We start from the raw sequence: 25,554 nt of genomic DNA on the forward strand, positions 1-25,554 counted from the left end.
TTTTTCAAATATAGGCACTTAAGGTTAAGCATATAAATAAAAATAATCTTTTTTTTTAAAAAAGGCTGCCGCTGAAGTCAAAGAAAGTTGCAAGGCCTCTGATCCTGTGGAGATGGAATTAACCAGTAAGAAAAAAAGCTATGAGGTAATGTGATTAACTTTCCTAACCAAATTTTAAAATATTGGTACACGTCTTTCCTAAGGCTAACAGAGAAAATGTCAGGTAGAACAATGAATACATTAACAAATTTAACATTTATCAAAATGTAACAAACAAATATTTTTGGCCCAAACTCTCCCAAGAAAACCCCCACAAATATAATATGCTGCAGTGTAATCAGAATATAAATTCATCCTGATATATTATTACTCTATAGAAAGAATCATCAGGAAAAAAGTGAAAGAGGTATTACCTGACCCTCTGGAAAGCAATTTAATAGCCGCCAAGGTCTTTGAAGTGCTATAATATGTGAGAGAAAAATCAAAGTTACATAGATGGTATTTAAGTGATGGATGCTCCTTCTTTCCGCTCACACATATTCCAGGTACAATGTGTTTCAGACGCTATTACCCTAGCTGAAAGCAAATGTTGATGTTAGTTTAGTATTATTTTCTGTAGTACCTATAGCAACAGCAAACACATTATCAAACACTTAAGCAACAGACTGATTGCTCCGTTATCATAGTTTCAGTTGTTAATCTTTGAGTGGTGTGTAAATGACTGATATTCTGTAACATGCATCTTCTGTACTGTAAACTTTCACTTGTACAAACATTTTCTTTCGCAATACGGTTCAACACTATAGAGAAATATTTGATTTAAGCTTTTAAAAACATAGTTTATTTAAGATCTTATTCTACACCTCCAATATTCACCTAACAGCTTATGGGTATCATAAAGACTTTGGCACCTCTTAGAATCTGACATTACTTATCAATGAGATAGATCAATTACATTAGCAAAGACAGCATGCAAAACATTGCACAAACCTTAGTTAATGAACCTTTATAGCATTTTAATAAGAAATTGTATTAGATGTATTAAATGCAGAAAAAGGCAGAGATTAAGGCACCAGAGAGGCAAAGTACTTGAGGGCACAGTGACTGAGAAAAACATTGTATTCCCCTGACCACAATAAATCTAATTTATTTCCTTAAGTTAGGTACCAGGTAAAGGACTTTGCTGTTTCAAGAATATATGACTTGCTGAAGGTTCAGGAACCGTAGAAATCCAAAACCAGATTTAGGAGAGTTTAGGAACAGTTTCAAATCCTACACCCAGCCAAACCATCTATGCAAATTTTCAAATTATGCAATAAAAAGCTATGTTATATTACTCATTTTGAATTACATGACAGATACAATAAGGTATTACTGAGAAACTTACTGAGAAGCACTGTAGTTTACAGTATTGTTTCACTTAAATTGCTGCAGTTATATGAAAATGGAGGAATGCTCTGGTGAATCAGGGCATAATATAATGCCTAAAATACATTGCATAATATATTCATATTTCAGTGTGTAGATGAACAACTTCTTTTCTGAAATAGAAACTGGTTTTGAAGAGCAAGATACCAAAGCATATATCCTGGGCCGATCCCGAGGTATTTTTTCTTCTCTTTTTAATATTCTTTGCAGGTCTTCCCAGCACCAGAAGACAAGGAAAAATTCAGAGAAGCAGAAAATAAATTAAAATTATATGAAATTTTTTTGTAAAGAGTTCCAAAATTAAGAGTGATCTACCATTAAAATAAATAAGTAGGATGATAGCTAGCAGGTCCTGCTCCTGAGATTTTATTTTTAAATCGAGCAAGGATTCCTCCTTCCCCCACTGTATATCTGATCCTCTTCAGATCCCCTCTCACATCCTACCTCTGCATTCAATCAATGGATAGGTAACAGACTGTTTCAAATGCAGGAATAAAGTAGCCTCTACCCAAACTAAGTAAATGCCTGCAGAATCTAGGTAACACCATAACTCTGCATCTGCCCCAAAACTTCTGTTTAAAGAGAGGACCTGCTGTTGAGATGGGATTATGGAAGGCAAGGTGTAATAGGAGACAGTGTGTGTACAGCCTGTGTCTAGGCAACACCACCAGTTGTCTCTGTTGTGGTTTAACCCCAGCTGGCAACTAAGCCCCACCCAGCTGCTCGCTCACTTCCCCCTGGTGGGATGGGGGAGAGAATTGGAAGGGTAAAAGTGAGAAAACTCGTGGATTGAGATAAAAACCGTTTAATAGGTAAAGCAAAAGCCATGCACGCCAGCAAAGCAAAACAAGGAATTCATTCACTACTTCCCATCGGCAGGCAGGTGTTCAGTCATCTCCAGGAAAGCAGGGCTCCACCACGCATAACCGTTACTTGCGAAGACAAACGCCATCACTCCAAACGTCCCCCCCTTCCTTCTTCTTCCCCCAGCTTTATGTGCTGAGCATGACGTCATATGGTATGGAATATCCCTTTGGTCAGTTGGGGTCAGCTGTCCCAGCTGTGTCCCCTCCCAACTTCTTTGAGCACCCCCAGCCTCCTCGCTGGTGGGGTGGTGCGAGGAGCAGAAAAGGCCTTGACTCTGAGCACTGCTCAGCAGTAACGAAAACATCCCTGTGTTATCAACACTGTTTCCAGCACAAATCCAAAACATAGCCCCATGCTAGCTACTATGAAGAAAATTAACTCTATCCCAGCCAAAACCAGCACACTCAGTTTTCTTGTGACTTTCATAGCCTGTGGTGTCTTCCATAAAATCTGACAATAAGTGAGAGTCTCAGCTTCATTAAGAATAACTACATCTCCACTCATCTTAGTCACGAAGACAGTTCTGAAGAGACTAATCTGGAAGTGCCCAGACAATTCACAACCTAGATGCAAATAAATTTTAAACCAGAAATCCTTTCTAACATCATGATTTTCAGATGCTGAATTGTGACTTTAAAGAAGCTTGGAGATGGCAACTCTGGACTTTTCCTACTAGTGGAAGGGAATAATATTTTATATATGTAAGAACATATATCACAGTATCTCTCTGGGATAGGTAAATGATCCAAGTGGTATTTCCTATTCTGATTCCCCCTCTACTGTTTATCACCAGGTAAGCATAATTTCATATAAATAGTGCATGTAAAAACTGCAGGAAAATCTTTTATCAAGTAACATGCAGAGAAACAATCAGAATACTAATAATATGTGTTCAGAAAAACAGCAAGCTGAAATTGTAGAATATGGAAAACGGACACAAAGTGACAAAATCCTGGAGCACTGTATCTGTGGTTTGTGATCAGAAGCTTTCCCAAGAAGGCTCTACTTCCCTTACTTACCAGTTTATCCGTTGTGCATGATGATGCAAACTACTATAGTTGCGAACCGCGTGATGGACAGTTTCTACAAAGAGCCTTAAAGAAAACAGAAGCGTTTTTAAGCAGTGCCACCCGGAGGTGAAAGAGAGCTTTTCATCTCCCTTGGCATCAAGGCACATCTATCTAATTTCTACCTTTTACACCAGCTATAACGATACCGTAAATGCAAAAATCCCTTAATGGTCTTAGAGTCCTGCAACGGAAATGGTCCTTCAGAGCTCTCCAGTGGGTGGGGGGAGGAGTGTAATCTTCACTGAGCCAGGTCCTACCCTAAATTTAAAATGCAGTTTCACATACCTGAGTCCCAAGCTACAGTAAGGACAGAATCTCACGGTTCATGTAGTCGGCACAGGAAATAAGTCTCTTTGCTCTGTCGGAGGGCTGTGCATTTGTGCTGTGCTATAGAAAACAACATTCAGACCTTTCCTCCTTAATCACGCTGGCCCAGTGAAGTCACCTTAGTGGCCCTCCACTGAACACACACCAGTTTATTGTTGTTTTTCTTGTATTGGGGTCCCAAAAATGGACACAGTATTCTAGCTGCAAGTCAGATAAATTCTGCCAGGAATGACCCTGCATTTATGTAAGGAAACTGCAGAACCCCTTGAGGTCCTCCTCCATCTGTTGACACTTACTGATGTACAGTGTAACATACATGCCCTAACAAAAGTGAAATCTGGAGAGGTCTACCCCTACGTAGGACTCCATTCCCAAAGAAAAGTCTACGTCCAGCACCTATAACAAAGTACATGCACTGACCATCCCATCAAAGCTTGTTTCCAATAAAAACTCAAAGCAGCAGCAATCTTTGCAATGCAACCTGTGTCATATAGCACAGTGTGGTGGCATGATTTGTTTCTAGAAATATCTCCTGTGGCTTCCCTATATGGGCTTATCACATAGCAAACACATCTTAAAGTCATCTTTAGAAAAAGTCATAACAAAATAAAATAGAAATAAAACATAAATAATTGAAAGGAAAAAAAGGAAGAAAACGTTCCATGTTGCCAGAAAACAAACAACTCCTTCCCATTATCTTCACTATTGATGCAATGAGGTAAACGTCAACACAATGTAATGAAAAAATAGGAATGAAAGTGAAATAATGATAGAATAAAATAAGTAAAATGTGGTGTTAAGGTAAAAGAGGAGTTATTTGGATAAGTCTGCTGATGCATCAGGTCAATTTACTATGCCAAGACACAACTCCTACTTAGCCAAATAAGAATCAAGACGAACTGTATAGTGCACATTTCCCTTTAATGAGAGAGGGCAGAGTGTGTGCAAACCCTGAGTAATGTGGTGGCACGAGGAATTCAGCTCAAAATCTGTGAAGAGATTATGCCCAGTGTAAGCGTATATATGGACAAGCACTTGACACAAATACTTTTTGCCAGACTTCCATTGAAATTCCATTATTTTAGAGAATGTTTCTATTTCAATTAACTAAAATCCTTTAACAAAAATATTCCTTCAGATATTTTTCTGTGAACTTCCAGTTAAGCCTTGCAAAAGGTATTCGCAAAGCATTAAGGCCTGCTGCCTCAAATTAGAGTCAACTGATATTAGAAACAAATTCACTGGTTTTGTATTTATTAATTTAAAGCAAAGAGAAGATTTTCAAGCACAGTTGCACCAGTTCAACAGTTAAAAACTCAAGGATGTACATAAATGGAGATTCTCAGCCCCCTGCTAGGCTTCAGTCCTCAAGCACTTCCCACTTAGCAATTGATGCAGCAAGTCATCCCGTTGATACCCTGCACTCTAGTAAATACCATATGAAGTCATACCTGTTTGCAGGAGTGAATTATAAAATGACAGAAGATAACAAAGTCAGTGACACTTTTAACACCTTTCAAATTATCTCTTGCAATCAGGGTGCAAGTCTCATACAGCAGCTGTTTTCCTCCAGAAGAAACCTGTGGGTTTTACCAAAAATGTAGTGAGCTGCTGTGTTTTTCTATATTCCAAAATTGCCAGATGGTTTTGAAGCTGATTTCCAAATCTAATTCTTCCCATGTCTTTTTAACAAGCTCTATCCTGAGAACTACAACAACATGAAACTTAATATGAAGAATCAAGTATTGCCAAGCCATTCAATGTTGGGGCTTTGATGGCACTAACAGGGTTCACTGGCCCTGACCAGCTTCACCCAGGACTCCCACCCCGCCCAGGTCCCAGGACCCCATCTCAGCCCCCTGGGGCCATCAGCCCCCGCCCCAGCGACGCTGCACCAGTTCCCCGTAGCTGTGCCCTGCCCGACCTCGGCCCATCCGCTCCTTGCTGATGCCTGGGGCTGGGGCTGCCCCAGCACCCCTGGATGCCCCGCTCCTGGCCAGGGTGGTGGGATGGAGACAGCCTGGGGACACCTCGTGCGGCTCCAGACACCCCAGCCCCAGAGAGCCACCAGCCCGTGCTGCACTCTGACATTCATAAGCAATGAAACAGACAACCTCTTCAATCTACTGAAATAGCTACGGCACTATTTATCTACTTAAAATCAATGAATGATATAATAGTCTCAGTTGTGAAATTCCCATAAAAGCCAACACTGAAGTACACAAGCACAGAGACATTATCGCCTGTCAGATGCTATATCTCAAATCTGTCACTGTGAGTATTTCACATGTGAGAAACATGAAGGCAGAGTAAAATGAGAAGGAAGGCTATTTGATTACAATGATAATTAATCTTTACATATATTGTGTTAAACTGCACAGTTGTTTTTTGTTATTTAAAAAGTTTTCTGGCTCACTCTGGAGTGAAGGCAGCTATACAACTCAGACTGTTTCTACAGTCCTGTAAAGTACGCTACCAAAAATAAACGTGTTAGTTATGCTCTGAAGGTTTTGTCACACCACAATGAAAGTATAAAAAAAAGAAAAATTAAGACAGGCCCATACGGCCCAGACTTCCAGAACTGTGAGAGAAATCTGCTTCTAAAAGGGGATTAGATCCAAATAAAAAATATTTAGATTCATGATTTCAAGTTGCATAAAAGCAGACATGCTTTATATGGCTTTAGAATGTCTCTCCTTTGTCACTACAAAGTTATGTGCAGATTTATAAAGACTTTAGAATTAATATTAGCATCACCCCTACAATATGCTGAGGTTCTATGCTCTAAATAGTAAGGATCCTACATATCACCTTTTTTTGAGTAAGTAGTGGGATCAATAAGATGCCATATGAAACTTGCAGTTGAAGGTGCATGTACAGTGGCAAAACTAGCATAAGCAACACATATCGAAACAATGAATCGCAAATGTTCCTTTTCTCTCATTTTATTGATGATATATTGATGATATAAGCAGCAGAGTATACCGGAGTAGTTGAAGAGCAGCAAAGAGAATTCAGAAAAAACTCTGCGGCTCCCTGCACTAACTTAGGGAGGTTTTATCCTTCCATCTCAATTTTTAAAACAGGTCAAATAGTCCAGAAGACACTAAGCTCCATCAGGATACTTGACTCAGCACCAGAGTGGAACCCAGTGCTTAAAACAACACAAAATTCCTTACAGCTCTGTTGATGCCACCCTTTAATCCAACCGATGGCTGGAGCATAGAGCAGGCACAGAGAAAGCATTCATCTTAATTGTTAGAACAACACACTATTACCACTGTTTTAAGGGGGGGACGTCCCTGTTGTCAGAATAAGTGCTTCTCCTTTGTAAATCACTCTTTGCTTCAGAGAAAATATGTAGTTGGACAAAAATGCTGATCTGAATGCTTTCTTCTTCCTCTTTAGCTGAAATCTGTATCACAGATATCAGTCATGCATCCTTAGAGCTTTATGCCAAGATAAATAAACGAAAAAATATGTTCCCACTCTAGAAGCCCACTAAGCGATTCTCATGAGTCTGGTCATCTAAGAAAGGGCACAGCTGGGATCCTAGCTTGCTGCCACTAAAGAGAAACGTTTCCTCTGAAACAAATATCATCTTCCATAGCTGTAAATTCGTCCACAATACTTCCAAAAGCAAATACCACAAAGGCTTTGGGTTTTGCCTATACAGTTGTTTTCCACCTCACAGAACAGTTCAGCTGTGATGAAGTTAAATGAAATAGCTAAGAGTTTCCCATTATTTTGTTATTAAAAGACGAAAAGCATACATATCACTTCAGTACAGTTATCTGCAATGGTTGCACACTTCTGTCTGTACAAAAACATGTTGTAAATTACCTAAAACACATTTGAATAGCTTCCATCACATGTAGCAAGGAGAAAGTTTCTTCCATGAATGCCTTCCATTAGGCCTTTTAAATTCTCCTTCTTTGCAACAAAACTAGCACAGGCATTACTCAATCTTCTGTGAGCCATTCAGCCTTCTTGTGCGCTCAGTCTCACAGCTATGAGACCCTGCTAGCAGTGGGCCTGCCCAAGCACAACAGCTTGCTCAGCCACAGAACATCGTCACATTGCAAACAGCTACTAAGAAAGAACAAGCTTTTCAAGTCAAACAGAGACTGTGTTTAAAAATAAGCAGTAGTTCACCTGAATGAAGAACATTATGTATTTACCACAGACCCAACATTTACATCATGAATTGTAATAAGTGCTAGGAGCATCTTTTTAGTAGTCTACCCTTAACATGTTTCTTTTCCTATTACACATACAGTTTCACCATTTTTTCTACCCCAGGACAGCAAAATCTGAAGGATCAAAATCTGATTTTTTTGGTAAGCAAACAGTAGCATAACAGTGATAATAGTTTTAGGCACACAACCACTGAATAGTTAGATCAGACTTCTGTGCAACTACAGTGAGCTGAAAAACCGTCTAGCTTGCAGCCATGACATTCAGTAGGGAAACTCATTAATCTTACTTCTCAATTTCCCCAGGAGTAACGTCTGCAGACCTTTGACAAAAACAGTCAGGCTTGGCAAACAAGTGTATTTGCTTGAGTCATGACAGAATTTCACACCCTACCCTTCGCCAGACCTAGTCTTACAATTTCAGCCAAGTTCAGCCAAGCTCATGAGTCTAACGGAAATACATCATCTTTGTCTCCCCTTACCTCAAAAAGGGCCTTTCAAAGACTCACCATGTTGTTACCCCAAATCCCGTTCTTCTGTAGTATGCTAGTCCACTTGAAATCTGCCCAACCATCCTCATCTCCCAAATAACCGTACCTAAATTTCATGTGAAAAAGATGTTGCTGTCTCTAATTATTAGTTCTAAGTCACCGAGTCATTGAAATACTGAAAGGCATTGAGGTCTGAAACCAAAGATCACAACTTTTAGCATATTCCCAGTACTCCAAAGTGTATATACATTATTAAGTCCGTTAACTTCATTATTTCTTGGTTCTCATTCCGGCACTCTGCACAACACCAAGGGCTTCCCTGAGATGACCAAGCCTGATGCTTGACCACTCCAATGGCAAGTGAAAGATAGCAAGGAAGATCTGCTTTTGAACAGGCAGAGGCATGAACTGAGCCGGTATTTAGGTTGTGGGATTTAAAAAAAAAATATCAGCTGTGTTTAGAAATAGCAGACTGATGGAGGCAGGAGGACAAAGAACTCTTAAGTCCTACAGTGGCAGTGTGAAGGTTTAAAAGAAGACTGTGTGGCTGTTCCAGGATTACATTCATTGACCTCTTCATGCTCGTCGAAGACACAGTACAATAACCCTGACAAGTGTTTCTTTCCCTTAGTACAGAAATGTACTAAATTTCATTTTTTCACTGGTTACATATGGTGAAGACTAACCTGTTTGTAAAACTGCTAAGGCTTAATTTGTCAAAATAGCTGTATACCTAAAACACAGACTTTTAACATCACTATATCCATAAAACATCCCTTTACAATCTTTTCCTTTAGTTCATACCAATCACATAAAGATGTTTACCATGTGCATAGCCAAAAAAATCACTTCAGATCTTATTTCACCTCTTCATACATTCCTTCACTTTAGTATGTACAGTATGTATTACAAATTATTTAAAGTAACTCTTAGCCACTTCATACAAATAAATTTCTTCACACAGATCAATGATTTATCAAAAGCAACTATTAACATCTCTTTCTGCTTGTATCAGACATCTCTAGATGCATTCTAGAGCATTTCTAACATGAGCAACATGTCACAACAGGTTGGGTAATAGTCACAGGCTCAGAAGCAGTATCTTGTCTGCTCAGTTGCAAGTAAGTCACAATAAGTCCTACAGCCTTCTCTACTTGACCTGGACTGAGATATCTCTATGCATTTTCAAATATATTTTCCCTGATGAAAAAAGGTAAACATTAATACTAATACTATGGTCCCACTGAACTTTAAGAAAGTCTTTCTACATCTCTCAAATGCAGTGCTTTGGGAAAGTGTATTCCTTGAACTCAAGGGGAGTTACTTTCTACAGCTGTGGTGATAGTACAAATATAGAACAAAACCCAGCGTGCCTCATACAGCTACTTATAGTGCTGGGATTTACCCTAGTGGCATCTCCCAGGTTCAGTTACTGAATTTAGGTTTTACAATTTTTAGTGCAGAGATTGCTTTTCTTTTTACTCTACCATTATATTTCCCTGACTAACAAAGTCATTGCAAACAACATATTAGTTAAAAACTGCCTATTTAATAACATCTGCTTGACATGATGGCTTAAAAACCCTGGATTCCTTTAAAACTATTTATATATAGACTGGCTGCTGAGCTATACATACTGCAGCAAGTCTTCCACCTGCTGGACAAAAGGCAGCACTAAGCTTCCTTAGCAGGAAACAGATGCAACAAATATCTGTGAGCTACACAATGACCAAAAAAAAAAAAAAAAAAGGCAACATCAAGGTTCCGTTGTTCCTGTCTAAGTGCATTAAGTAAATAAATAAAGGTGAAAATGCAGCCATCTGATTAAAAGGATACAAAGAGGTCAAGCATTTGTTGCCGAGGAGGACCTGTTGTACTTTCCCAATATTCCTCTTTTAATAAACTGTTCCTGCAAAGTCTCTTTATTTGTGCTTTTACAAAGGACTTGCATTACTTGAAACGGAAATACTACAGGTCTTCTGCCTTTCGGGCTGTTCTGGATTGATAACTGCCCTAATAAAGCAAGTAGAGAGATTTCCCTCTTTGTCTTCTTTGTCTAGCTCAGGTGGTTGGCTAAATCAGAACGTCATGTATCCTGTGATCCTAAACCAGCTGAGCAATTGTCAGATCCCCATGTCCTCAAGCAGATTCAGACTGGATGCCAGGCTAAGCACCGGGGGCTTTTCACTCCCGGATCCGCCCAGAGGGAGGACTGTTCCCCTGCCGCTCCCGGGGAGATGGGTGATACTGCTGTGGCTGGGGGGGCGATACTATATGTTGCTGAACCTGTATCTCAAGAAGATATAAAAAAGCCTTTCAGCAGTGTACATCTCTGTACCAAACTACAGGGTGTTATCTATTGGTTCAAAGAAACAGGAACATGATCTTTACTAAAGTTCACTTAGTTCTTTCAAAGCTCAACTGTTTGGTTTGTTTTTTTTTTTTATTATGTAGCTTTGAGACTCCCAGCAGCATTCTTCCCTGAGGTATTGCCTAAGCCTTGAGCAAATCACGGATGCAAGTGGAGAGGCTGCAGGTCTCCTTTGGTGTTATCCACTCTCCTGTAAAACCTACAGATCATCAAGAGGGGGAAATGTTGTGAAATTGCAACTAAAGTTAGGAAAAAACGGGTTACAAAATCTTGTGGGAGTGTTCAGAGATCTTAAATGGGATTAGCAGGCATTACCAATAATGACAGCTGAGCCATAATATGGGCTTTGTAGTTTCTAGATCCTGATAACAAAAGTTTGAGAATTTTTGGTATAGAAAAATTATACTCGTTACACTGCCCTTAGAGATAACAAATATAAACAGGGCTCAGTGTTATGAAAGTTATGTTCAGAAATTAAAGACCAAACAAAAGGTACAGATGAAGCTGGTTGGAGATGTCTTATTTTATGTTGCCAAAGGCACCACAAAACAGTCATCTGCATATATATGTATACATGGCCATGCACATGCATATAGAGATGCATATATGTATCAGCTACTTTAAAGACTCAGTTTCACAAAGCTAAACTAGTTTAGTGAAACCAGTTACAAGAAAATATTTTTTTTAAAAGCGTAACAATTTAGAAATGAGCCAGTTGCTCAAGAAACCTCAATCTGAGAGATAAATAATTTTAAACGTAAATAAAACTACATAGAAGAAAACTAATGACAGTCATAAAAACCAGCAATAAAAGAACTGTGATGAGAAAAGATTGAGAATGATTTTTACGTAAACTAAGAATAAAGGCAATGTAATGGTATTACTATAAATCCTCAGCGATAACGTGGACACAGCAGAAATGTACAATGAATAGTTCACCAACCTGTTTTATGCACGGATAATCAGATGCAGTCATACCATAAGGTTGATGAAACTCTATTTTATTTCAGTAGTAACGAGAGAGGCTTCTGTAAAAAGCTTACTAAAGTTGGATATTTTTTGATCAACAGGTTGGGACCGTGAGTTAGAAAAACAAGTGGCAGAGGAACTCCGAAGAATGCTTCACAATTTTCAGGTCAGAGAATGCCGCAAAAGATTCAGGACACTGAAAGAAAGCCAGTCTGTGTCACTATAAACAAACATAATTGGGATAACTTCAAAACTATAGGGCCTGCCAATGGCTTAAAAATCCTAGATAAAACAAAACAGTACCTGCAGCAGGGCTCAGTCAATAAAAATGCTAAGAATGGTAATTACATGCTAATTTATGTGTGTTTACATTAGATCATGGCAACTGGTTCGATAGATATTTTGATGGCATTACAAGTCCGGCTCATAATAACAAATAGTGTCAGTGCAACATATTCAGATCATCAAACGAAGGCACTTTCATACCTGCTCCTCCCATACTTTGTGCTGGCCAGCCAAAGGCCAGGCTGGCTGTGTAATTCCTGCCCGAAAGCCGTGGCACGTGCTTATAAGCAGGATACTGCTCAGCACTGGACTAACATAGCCACACAGTATCTGGACATAAGCTGTGTTTTTAATGGGATTCCATAGGATCAGTTCTATCTCCTCCAACTTAACACTTCTGGAAGAAAACAAAGTCATTACAGAAGATGTGAAGGCTAGGGAAAAGGCAAATATCAGAAAGGGTAGAGTTCACTGATACAGAGCAATCAAGATCACATGGTAACGTGGACACAAGCAATCCCAATGCATTTCAAGATAAGCAAATGTAAAGTCATGCATAGGAACAAAGACAATGACTTCTGCTCTGGTAATCAGAAACACTGAAAAGGATCATCAAATGACATGGATTTTTAGAGAATCCGTGCCCAGAGGGGCTACTGTGATTCTGGGACGTTTAAAAAGTGGAATATGAAGCAGATGTGGAAAATAGGAGCACAGAAGTTCCATTATCTCTGTGTTTGTCAGTGCTGCATCTTCTTTTAGAAGACCATGACCTGTTTTCAAGTTAATATGTTGAAAAGAACATTGATCAACTACAATAATATCAAAGACGAGTACAGGAGTGATTCAGATGTGTGAAGGTGCAGGTCTCCAAAGACTCAATCTTTTCAGCTTAACAGAGAAAAGCTGAAGCAATGATTTGATAACATTCTTTAAGTGCCCAGGTGGAAAACACTGGTACTACAACATTTTTCAGACTAGCAGCAAAGATATAGCAAGACCCAATGGCTGGAAGTCGAAGCCAAAAATTCAGAAAAGATAGAACATATATGTTAATAATGACAGTACTTACCTGTTAGTTAAAACCATTTTTTTCCAATATTGAATAGGAAATATCTAAGACTGTAAGCTTATTCTGAATATTGAAGTAATACAAACAAAAAATCGGTGCACTTATATAAAACATAAATACATTGCATCATGTATTATTCAATTCTGTGTTAGTATAATTTTCACTACAGGACAGTTTTAAAATTACGATTAGATTAACAGTATCACATTGTATTATATCTAATTTTCAATTACATAAAGTTGGCTTATTTTATTAAAATAGACAAACGGTAATAATATTTTTAAAAATAAATGGATTCAAGATGCAAATGCCTAGATAAGGTCTCTGTCAAAGTACAGTTCAATTTTTGACCAAAGACTACCAACAATGTCAGATAGTTGATTGTTTTTGCTTAGACTTCCAAAACAAACCATCCTCAACCATAGTCAAGATCTGGAAAAGAATGCTTCCAAAAGATACATTTAGGAAGGGAAAAAAGTTCTTAGAATAAAATTCTTAGGAAAGCTTAGGTAAAGGTTTTGCTGTATGACTCATAGAAAAAATATATTGGGAAGATAACAAGTAGTGTAAGCAGATAAACATCCTGATTTACACACTGCAGGTAGCTAAAAGTCTTAGTATTTCATTTGCAGAAAGAAAATTAAATATCTAAAATATTTTCATATCTTTTAATGTATCAACACGTGTGCATTGAACGCATTAAAATGCTATTTACTGGCAATGATCTGCATCATTTTGTAAATTCTAAATTAAAGCCAAAACAAAAAGGTTAAAATTAAAATATCATTCCTGTCCTTAAAGATCAATTGTTTGGCCTTTTTTAAACTTCCTGTTTTGCTATATAGGAACTCTTCTTTATCACACTCGATTCACGGAACATGCTATTATTGTTTTGCTTTGCTTTGCTCCCCATCAGCAAAAAACTACTGCACCTGAACAAGACACTAAACCCCTTTTCCATGCATGTTTTCTCACAGAATAAACTGACATCAGTAGATTGTTTGCTTTTAACCCTGACACTCCCCCGGCCTATTTTTGAAACAGATTTTATTTTAGGATGTCCTGACTCTGGTACTAAATTGGAAACCCTGGTGTGAATTTTATAGAACACTATTTCCTTTTATAGAGGATGTTCACAGCTAATCTGTCATCTACAGCGCAGACAGAGGCCAGAAGGCTAGGAAACCAAGACAGGTGGCCTAGCAGAAGCTTGAAACCTAAACTTTTTTGGCATTTTGTGCTAAATTAAATTGCAGGGAGTCTTAGTATTTTCTCACTGTACCTTGTTTTATTAACACTATAAAAAACCGACTCTGTAGCAGAATAGGCATTGATCAGAAGAACTTTCTTGCAGAACAGTTCTGCCCCCCCAGATAAAGATGGGCAGCAAATTCCCTGTTTCCCACAGATCTTTTCCCAAGAAGTTACACCAGGAAATGAAGAATCCGGGTTTGTTCAGGCTCCCCCACCCCCACCTCCCCACCCCCCACCAGCCCTGCAAACACCCAGTTGTGCTTCTATGTTTTCAACATGCTTTTAAAAAACGTATTTACATAAAGTCAGCAAGTGACGCCAATCCCCCTCATTCTATTATTATTAATAACGTAATTGAATGGAATTATTATTCTATTAAGTATCACTTTTTAATCATTAAGAACTTGTTAACTATTAGTTTTGCACATTGCCATCTGACTCAATGTAAATGCAGTGCATGGCAGCATTGTCACCAAACCAGCCATAAACGGAAAGTCTTTGACTCCTTCCATTCCATAGCACACCAACCGTCTCCAAGAGACACACCATATGTAGTACCACACTCCTTATATCCTGACAAGACAGAGTGATTCTGAAAACAAAGCATAGTTTGTCCTTGTGCAGACAACATAGCGTGAAGATATGGGACATAAGTCTGTAGGAGCAGCAGCAAGTTGAGTAATCATTTGAGTCGAGAGAGAAATGGGTTACTTTAGTCCACATGGAGCTACTGTGCCAAGATTGCACTTAACTCCCTGAGCTAGTTCCTTTAGGCAGTAATCAGTAATGGGATTTCTACTGAGCCCCACAATGTGCAATGTAGGTATCACCCAAATTATGCAGTGGAAACCTTATCTTGCTCCCAACTTTAACCAAAAGATGTGGAGCGGCAGCAAGTCCTGCTTTGGACTTATAATGACGCATGAGTTACTCAGCTCAACACTTGCAAATCTACTGCATCTACGGCCTCCAACATCAGTTCAGTAAGGAGGGTGAGGTTTCCCCACAACCCATCAGAACAGTATGGAACACCTAAATATGCCCCAACAGCACATTTGCTCCTTCTCTTTCACATCAGCCTTCCATTATATTGAAGGTCTTCATTTGGGCGCCCAATTTGACTTTGAAGGCATCAGTTAACAAGTCGTCACAGAAAAATTCCTCCTGAAGGTAGTGCTTTAAAGACAAGCATCAGGCTTTAGCTTGCTTAACAACCGTGCTGAACTCAAATCTAAACGAAGAAATGCTGCTAAAGATACAACCCAGAGTAGTTAACTTACTGAAAAATTTCCCATTTTGAACGCAGTAATACTGTTTTCTACTTTTGTCATATTAAAGGCAGACACCAATCTAGTATTTGGGGAAGGGGCTTGCAAAGCATAGAAAGAAAATATATGTCTGTGTTTATGTGTATGTCTACAAAAGGGATGGAAGTATCTGTGTCAGTAAAAATAATTGCCACTATACAAAATAACTGTTCAGCTGCATTACAGTGTTTCCATTTATTATCTACAAAATATAAACTATTTTACTAAAAAGGATACACACTGCAGACAAAGCAGAGAAAAATGAGATAGTATGTACATTTTGAGAAAATTCCTGGTGTTCTGTTCCTGGCAATTCATGTCGTCTCAGACATGCAAAATAAACATAGCCCACAGTCCCAAAATCTGCCAAAATCTGCATGTATAGAGAAAAGATATCAAGAATGAAACAAGCAAAAAAATGTTTTCCCTAATGCATTTTTCTACACTATCCCACCTGGTAGCAGTTTCTCATGGGAGTATCTTTTATTCTTAGAAGGATTACATCATTTCACTTTTCATTTTGGGCTTCTGCTAATAACACCAAATGAAATATTTTGTCTATCTAAAAAATGCTGCAGCATTCTGAAAATGTATTCTGAAAATATTTTTTCAACACTGTTTTTCAACTTCTGCTTTTAACTTGGGAGGTTTCTGAATACAAGAATAGGATGTCTGGCAGAGATGGAAGACAAACTTTGTGAACTTCAGAATCATGATACTTGATCCATAAATGCTGAACTAATAGGCTTTTTGACTGTCCCTCCTCCCAGTGGCCCTATACTCATTTTCTGCACAAACTTCCTCATCTCTTCTTTAAGGTAAAAGTAACAGTTCTACTAATTAAAAGGTTCTGCAGTGATTCTAGATTTTCTATTTGCTGTATTGACAGCATCCTATTTTATATGTTATATATGTTATCTTGAAACCTGTTCTTAAACCAATTAAATATAATTTGTCAGCAATTATGCCCTTATTTTGGATTAGCGTGTCCTTTGTTAGTCCCCTAATACAATCTTGCCAAGTATTTTAGCTCTGAAACTTGTGAGCCCCTAAGCTATCATCAACTCCACAAGTTTCTTAATTTACACCTGCTGAGATAGGATCAGCAGACTTGGGTTTGTTTAAATGAAAATTTCTGTTTGGATTACAGACTGAAGCTGCCTACCCATGGGCGTACACATCAGGATAAACACCATAGGTGGCCACTCTCCAAATGAAAAACATTACAGAAAGTTGGCTGTACAGATAAAAGAAAATAAATGAAGACATACTACAAGACAAGCATCTGCATTTACTGTATTTCAAACAATGCAAAACTAATTTTGTTAAATTCAGAGTTACACTCCCATAAGCATTATAAAGCTCTTTAAAGGTAAGGTATTGTAATGATATGTCTGTGTGAGAAGAGTGTTACATAGACCAAAGCTTTCAAAACTGACTAGCAGTTGTTAGCCTATTTGTATCAATTTAATGCCTTACTTTCAGGAGACCAAGTGTTTATTTTTGAGAAAAATGAATCAGACAAAATCATTTCCACATACATATGGCATAAATGCAGCTAAGAGTATTTTAAAATTAATAGGAACTTTATTTTCAGGTTTCTTATTAATAAGCTTTAACTTGAAGGTTAGTTTTCAGTGAATCTTTCTAGTAGGAAGAATCAAGAATTCATGGATTATGAAAAAAAAATTAAAAATGTAATTTCCAGAAAATACCCTAATGCTGTTTTTAAAAAAATAAAACAATCACGAAAAAAAATCAGAAAATAGCTTTGTTTTGTAAATGAAAGAATGAGTAAAGTATTATAAAGTCAGGTTTCCAACTAAAGAAATCTGCATTAAGTAAAACTTTACATGATATCACCTTTTCTGCAAATGCATTTATGATGAAAACAAGTAAATTAATCCAATCTAAAATGTTTGAATTACTCTTAAGAAAATGTACTCCTGACTTACACTGCCTCCAGATTTAAATATTCCATTGCGATTGGCTATGGCAGATACTTGATTATATTGTTGGTTTTTCTAATATGAATCAACTACCATGTTTGATTTAGAGATTTGCTCCCTACTGCAATGTATTTAAGTAAAGTTGGCAGCTAGGAACATAACATGATAACCTGTCCATGTGAAAGGTTAAAATCAACAATTACAAAGCTTTTAGTTGTGAAAACAACCAGTAAATCTTGAGGCAAGCCAATAGCATTTTCTTCTATTTTCTCACCAATTAAGTGAGATCCTCTTTCCTAGTCTGAGGTGCATGTAGGTTATCAGGTGCGTGTGTGCTTTTAGGATTAGCCGTGTTCATAGCAATACAATTACCTTGAGGAACTGGGAAGAGTTTGCATGGTCCAAGTCCAGCTTTTCCATGCTCCATTTTTCATGTCACAAAATACTACACAGCCATTCGATTTCCACTGACTGCTGCCTGAACATTGACCTACAGCAATAATTATGATTCATGGCTAGAGTGTATCAGACAAGGTCAGTGTCTCCGGCTCTAATATATACTAAATTGAATGACTTACCATAAGTTATCTCTGTTTCTCAATCTATTCACTAGGCATGACTATGGAAAAATTCACAGACACATGGGGGTAGAGTCAAGAAAAACATCCACAATTGGCAGGCTTTGTCAGCAGTGGAAAACAGTTCTAGGACCATCATATTTTTACCTGCAATTCAATAATTATTTTTCTTTATAAAGAACTGTTACTCCAGTGGTCATATAACCACAAGAAACAGTGTGGCCAGCAGGAGTAGGGAAGTGATTGTCCCCCTGTACTCGGCCCTGGTGAGGCCGCACCTCGAATCCTGTGTTCAGTTTTGGGCCCCTCACTACAAGAAAGTACTTGAGGTGCTGGAGCGTGTCCAGAGAAGGGCAACGAAGCTGGTGAAGGCTCTAGAGCACAAGTCTTATGAGGTGTGGCTGATGTAACTGGGGTTGTTTGTTTAGCCTGAACAAAAGAAGGCTGAGGGGAGACCTTACCTCTCTCTACCACTACCTGAAAGGAGGTTGTAGCGAGGTGGGTGTTGGTCTCTTCTCCTAAGTAACAAGCGATAGGTGAGAGGAAATGGCTCAATGTTGTGCCAGGGGAGGTTTAGATTGGATATTAGGAAAAATTTCTTCACTGAAAGGGTTGTCAAGCATTGTAACAGGCTGCCCAGGGAAGTGCTGGAGTACCATCGCTGGAGGTATTTAAAAGACGTGTAGATGAGGCACTTAGGGACATGGTTTAGTGGTGGACTTGGCAGTGTTAGATTTACAATTGGACTTGATCATCTTAAAGGTCTTTTCCAACATAAATGATCTATGATTCTAAGGACATGCCCTTCTCTGTTCAACAGCTAACACTTTGCTGTTAAGGAACTCTCTACAAGAGACCGACAGCTAACAGAGGAACCAAGTACTTCATTTAATAGGCACTAAATCATGGAAAATAATTATCCAATAAATTTTCCAGGTAGGCTGCAGTGGAAAAAAAATGAAAGGTGATTTTTTTATATTTTTATACACATACATACACACTCCCTTCGACTGTAATGTGTGCAGAAAACTGCACTCTTGTGATACTTAGTTTTGCTCCCTAAACATTTCCAAATATCCTAACTCCTCTTAACTAGGTATGAATTGATTATTATTCTCCCTTCACTTAAACCTTTGCCTTTCATCTACAGGCTTATTCCAGTCACCTGTTATGGCTGGTCTCTTAATTGCAATCTTTCTGAGGTGGGGGGACCTTTATATTGTGTTTGATTATACAGTATCTAGTGTGGGGCTGTCATCTGGTTGTCCTCTACCACAATGCAGACGATAATCTTAAAACAATTAGTCACATTATAGGAGGAATAAAATCCAAGCCAATTTTGTTCAGACAATTTCCCACTTGCTGTACAAGATAAAATGTAAATTCAGAGTCTGATCTTTGCTTTAGAAAAATTTTCACTTTAAATTTGCAGAAACAACCAAGCAGTAGATGACCCTAGCTTTCTGACCACACGTTACAGAGATTGGTGAGTTCGGGTACACTCTGAGGACAAAGTGTAGCCCTGAATGTATGAGTCTTCACATTAATGAAAATATTAACATAAAAATATTAATAAAAATGAAAATACTATTATAAAATGGAGTCATATGGAGCGTATGTTGCAGGAACAGATGATGGTGATTCAGCAGCATGTGACGCTCCCTGTGAAATACTGTGTGAACTATTTAATAAACTAATTTCCATAAAATTACACATCACCTCATGAACAACACAGTACATTCTCTACCACTGCCAAGGGTAGGTGCCTGCTCTTGTGCAGATGTTCTCAGGATGGGGAAGAGTGTGTGAGGTTACTGAAGGTTACTGATGGGTGAAATGTGGAAGATGTCTGAGGGGGCTGAGTACCTAGGATTAATTTAGAGGAAGAAGTGAAAAGGGAGGTGGTGGAGTCATTTGCTGTACATCTCGGGGAGGGGGATGCCTGTGAGGAGCCAACAGACAGGAACTCCCTGTGGTGTTTAGGTGCTGCACTTCGTTCCGTTCTTTTCCTGCACAGTCTATTGCTACCCGCTCCCTCACTGCTGGGATCCAACTCAAGAAATAAGAGAACAGCTCTACTGTCATACCTTGTTAACGTATTTTGAGAACTTCATGCTCTTTTGTTGATAAAGGAAAATATCAAAATGCATGTTATGACAATCTCTGCATTGTCATAACTGTTCACACTTACCATATTCTATATGTGAAAGCAATTGCTCACATCTAGTACAATTCCATTTGCATTGAAAACACTACTAAAGTGCTTTTTAATGGTACTTTATTTAAGTTTGGGGGGAAATAAATTGAGATAAATCATTCTGCTTTGTGGCCAAGGAGAACAGCTGATCACGGTCCTTTCATTTGTGAGTAGATATTGAGCCTTCAATCTCTCCTCTCAAATAATGTTTTCAAAACTCTGCCCCCATCCCTAGCTTATCTCTATCTTTCTTCAAGTGTGGTGCGCAAACATAGATGCAGTACTCACTTGAGGTCTCATAGCTACTTCGTATAGCGAAATAATTAACTCTTGAGTGTCACGTATGCTCTTCTTCATGCTTGCCAAGATGACCTCTGCTTTTTTTCACAGCAGCTTTGTTGACCCAGATCATTAGAAATGTGATGAGACTCCCCACTAAGGAACAGCAACTGCTCAAACTGTTCTGACTGAATCATTCACAAGCCCCAGCATTCTGCTGGATAAGTAGCTTGGTTCACATGCCACTGTTGCCTTAAGATTCTCCTCTTTCTCTTTTTTTTAACAGCATTCATAAAGTCAGTTATTCTTTTCTTTATATTTGCACATTTATTAATTGTGCTTTTCTTAATTGTATTTATTCTTGTTGATCTCAGGCTATTTCTCCAAATTACCAGGATAATTTTAACTTCTAATTTTATCCTTTATAATGCTTGCAGCCCTTCCCAGGTTGATAAAACCCAGAAATTTTGTTAAGTATAGTCTATATTCATCTGACTCATTATTAGAAGTACAAAATAAAGAAATGGGCCTGTATAAGGATTCTATCTAAAATAACTTTTCAATTTATAAGTGAAGGCACTGATAACTATTTTTAACTCCGATTCAATCTGGACCGCATCTCCTCAATTTAAGAGAAAGTAACATATAACAACATCAAAAGTTCTACTATCATCAAGCTATATCTACTGTTTCTCCCTAAAACACTCAACCACTTACTCTGCTAACATAGGAAATCATGTTGAATTGACAAAAATTGTTCTTGAAAAATGTTTGCTTTCTTTTAGTTTCTTTATCCTCTCACTATTTGTAATGTAGTGTTATTTGTTTGTTTTAATATCTTTCTGGTTATCAAAGTTAGGCCAAATGATTTGCAACCCTCCAGGTCAGGCTTTCCTTAAAAAAATACTGTTTGTCCTTTTTCATTCCAGGGAATCTTCCTCAGGATTGTGAAATAGAATGTCATGATTACTCTCACTAAGTTACCTCTAATTTTAGATTTTCCACCATCAGTTTCCACCAGTTCCAGCATCATTATTTTTAGAAAATTGGAGATTGCATAACTATCACTTTTGAAAATTTTACTACACCTAGCAGTATAAAACTATTGATTTAAAGGCCTAGTACAGACAAAAGCCAATTACCTTCCCACTTGAATAATTTTTCCCTTCAGTTCTTGACTACTGTTATTTTTTCCATTAGTTGTCCTTTCTCGGTGCTTTGTATTTAAGCTGTTATAAATACAGCGCAGTGTTTCAGAGGATGATCTCCTTGCTCATAGTGTAAGAGGAGGGAAAACTTGTTTGACAAATGAGCTTTCTAAGCTGTGACAGTCGTCGTTAAAACTGACACTGTTTACCTTCCTGTTATCAAGGATAACAGAGGTAAACTTTGGAAATCAGTTAGTTTCTCTTGTTTTAAAGTAAATCACGAGAACTCATGGAGGTTACAGATATTGGAAAATATCTGTAATTCCTGGATATTACTGTCATTCTAATTTAGGAAATATGAAGAGTCAAGTTAATGTGGTTTGTTTATATGGGACATTACAACACTGTTATTGTTATTCATCACTTGGCACAAAGGGAAACTTGGAGTATTTCCAGACAATCTACAAACTGGAGTAATTTCACATAACACTTGAGACAGCTGAAGAGGTAGCTCAGACACTGAGATTCACTCCCAGGTGTCAACTTAAGAACACTTCAGGTCTATGATAAATTGAGCTCCAAAAGGAGCTACTTACACTCTATGAGCAATTGTATATTCCAACCAAGACCCTGCTCTCAACCAAGGTGTTACTCCACAAGGATGCAGGCCTTCAACACATCCTATGTCATATCTGCCAATCTTGTGTTATTGTCTTGAATACCCCTAGGATGTCTCAAATGGCATCAGACCCTGAAGTTTAGGCAAGTACAGCATTACTTGGAAGCTATTTGGGTCATAAAATCCATTGATGAAGAACACCTTGAAAACCTTGAGAGAATATTTCTCAGGCTGCAGATGAGAACATAGCACACAAGAATGATTACAAACTTTTCCAAAACTCGGGGATATGCTATGGCCTTATTGCTGATGTAAATTCAAAGACAAAGTTAAAGGCAATCTTACTGTCACCTAGCTACAAAATGTTTAAAAATTCTGTTCTTTTTTTGAGAAGTTCAGTTATTTTGTCCTTAGCAGAGGTAAAGATTCTCTAAACCATGAATAAAAGTGAATAGAATATTGTAACATTCTTGATTAGGCCAAAAGTCCGAAAAAGCTTCTGAAAAGATTAGTACATACCACAATACGTATTTGTCTATAAAGTCAGTTTGTTAAGCTTCTTTCTATGAAACAGGAACACAATTCTACCTGTGATAGGAGATCATAATGAAAAATCCGTTGGCTTTTCTTTCAGATCTGTAACTTCAGTAAAATACAAAAATGTTCACATTGACAGAAAAAGATCTGATAAGTTAAAAAGGTTCTCTAATAACTTAATGAAAATGTATTTATTGTGGCTATAGATCATCAACATCACGTTTCAGACTCTAACCCAAAAAGGAGTGTCATTAATGGCAGCAGCACCACTGTTACAGAGATGAGCAATAATCTTGTTATGATTATAGTTGAAAACCAAAATGAAAGGCAGATTGCTTGTCACTACCAAGAGCAACTGGCAACATTTTCTGAAGGTATTGAATGAAAAAGTGAGTAATGCAGGAAACAGAGCAGTGAAAGAATCAAATCTTTCCCTGAGGAAGAGGAGACTGCTTAGTTGCCAGGCTGCAGAGGTGGGGAACAGTGTAGGTTACACTGCAGAAGGAATCCTGAAAATTTCTAATATTTCACCTAAATTCTAATCTTAGATGCACTGCCAGCAACAACTGCCATCAGCAGATCACAACCAAAGGACACTAAAAGCAGCCAATACTTTTCCTATGTAAAATAAATTCTTAGCAGTAGTAGTATAGTGTTATGTAAAGTGAAAAGTTATGGTATTGCATAAATCCAAACTAAAGTGCAATAAAGAAATTGATTCTGGATTATGAAGGGCAGCTAGCTGCCCTGCTAAAGTTTAGGATTTGTGTAGTTATTTCTGCAATAGCCAGGTCATGCGCGCACAGCAAATTATATGAAGACCATTTGGGAACAGTAAAATGAAAGTTCTTGCTCAAGGATGTGTGTTGTAGCCAGGGACTGTTACACAAATAGAGGAAACAGCACAATTATGTCAAGGTTGTCAGGCAACAGAACAAGCCTGAACATGCTATGTTGTGTTATTGCAGTAGGAGGCTTCTCCACAGCAGTAAGCCCATATTGACTGAACTGTTAACAGGACGTATATTTTGATAGCAATAAGGAGTCATTCTGAATTACTTTACCAAGTCAATCCAAACAGCTCAATCTGACTGGCAGAAGCATTAATGTTGTTAAGAAGGCAAGAATATTCATGTCCAATTTACCCAACATCCCCTATGTGTTGTCTGTCACATCGGATTTTTCAAATTCTGCTGAAACTAGAAAATTATCTATAAATACAAGCAAGTGATTTGCTCTCTGCTTCTAAACATAGATTACATACAACACATTGCAATTTTTTTCCTAAAGTATAGAAATGAACATTATGCTACTACAAATTGTTATCAAGTCATTTATCCTTTCTCAGCCATCTAGTGGTCGTGTTCCCTGGCGAGATTTCCCCTGAAGGCAGGCAGCATGGCTGTTCGCATCAAGCTAACTACGTTCTCGGTGTGAAGCTGATTGAGGGTAAGCAGTTATTCAGGCTCCATTGTCTATATTTGATTTTTTCTTGCTATGAAAAAGATACGATAGATGAGTTGTGAACTCTGCTCTACGTTTTTAAGAGGAGGAAACTTTGAAGCCAAATTAGTAACAGCAATTGTTGCCCTATAAAAAGTTATAAAGTGCTGCAGTTTTGCTATACTGGGATTATAAACAGAGGAAAGTGCTGCGTAGACCCAAACCCTCAACTTAGCTGCTTCTCTGACAGTTTAGTCAACAATGATGTGCTGAAAGCTACAACTCAGATGCCACCTGAAGCATCAGGCACTTGCATGTCTACCATGAGCCACAAACAAAGCTCCCAGTGCTGATATAAACTCAAAGCAGACCAGTGCTCTAGCTACGGTTCCACGAACACTGCACTCAAAGCAAAACTGGACCAAACCCAAAACCTAATAATTTAACTTGGATCAGTGTTATTGGTTTTGTCACCACAAAAAAGCTTGTGGAACTACAACCTCACATTTGTCACTTAAGGTGACTCAGCTCTGACACAGGTTTTTCAGACTGAGTGTTTTCCTCTTTTAGCAGTGGTGCTGTGAGCTTGATCTGCAAATTTTTGTTTAGATCTTTTACTTTCCATCTTGTCAAGGCTCTCAAATTTCTAAAGAAAGTATTTCACTGAGTGACAGGCTGTTTGGAAAATTGTCTGTCCTGAGATTAAATTTCTCTGCATGAAATTTTTGTGAATTTTGAAAGATGAAGCCTATTTCTCTACATCTTCCAACCAGAACAGACTGTAAATGACTACAGACAGACTATACTGAACAGACTATAAGTGACTATAAGCTTACTTACATAAATATGCCAACCCACTCAGTACAATTAACCCATCTGGATTGAGGTAGCTAACCCCCCACACTAATGACACAGAGTATAGATGATGCTACACTTGCTGGGAAGTTAGTAAGGAATGCTTTAGGTGCTGTAACTGGAAATCAGACTCTTCTCAAGTGGATGAAACACACCTGTCTCTCTGAGACTCCTTGCAGGATGCTAAGAAAAGGCTAAAGGAGTAGAAGATCTTTTCAGGCACTTCAATTTATGGCCACAAAATAACAGCCTTGTTATTTTTCACATCTCCTATGGGGATTTCCAGACTATATATGAGTGGGTATAAAACAG

Source organism: Fulmarus glacialis, unplaced genomic scaffold (assembly GCF_000690835.1).
Source record: "Fulmarus glacialis isolate BGI_N327 unplaced genomic scaffold, ASM69083v1 scaffold396, whole genome shotgun sequence".
NCBI classification, from domain to species: domain Eukaryota; kingdom Metazoa; phylum Chordata; class Aves; order Procellariiformes; family Procellariidae; genus Fulmarus; species Fulmarus glacialis.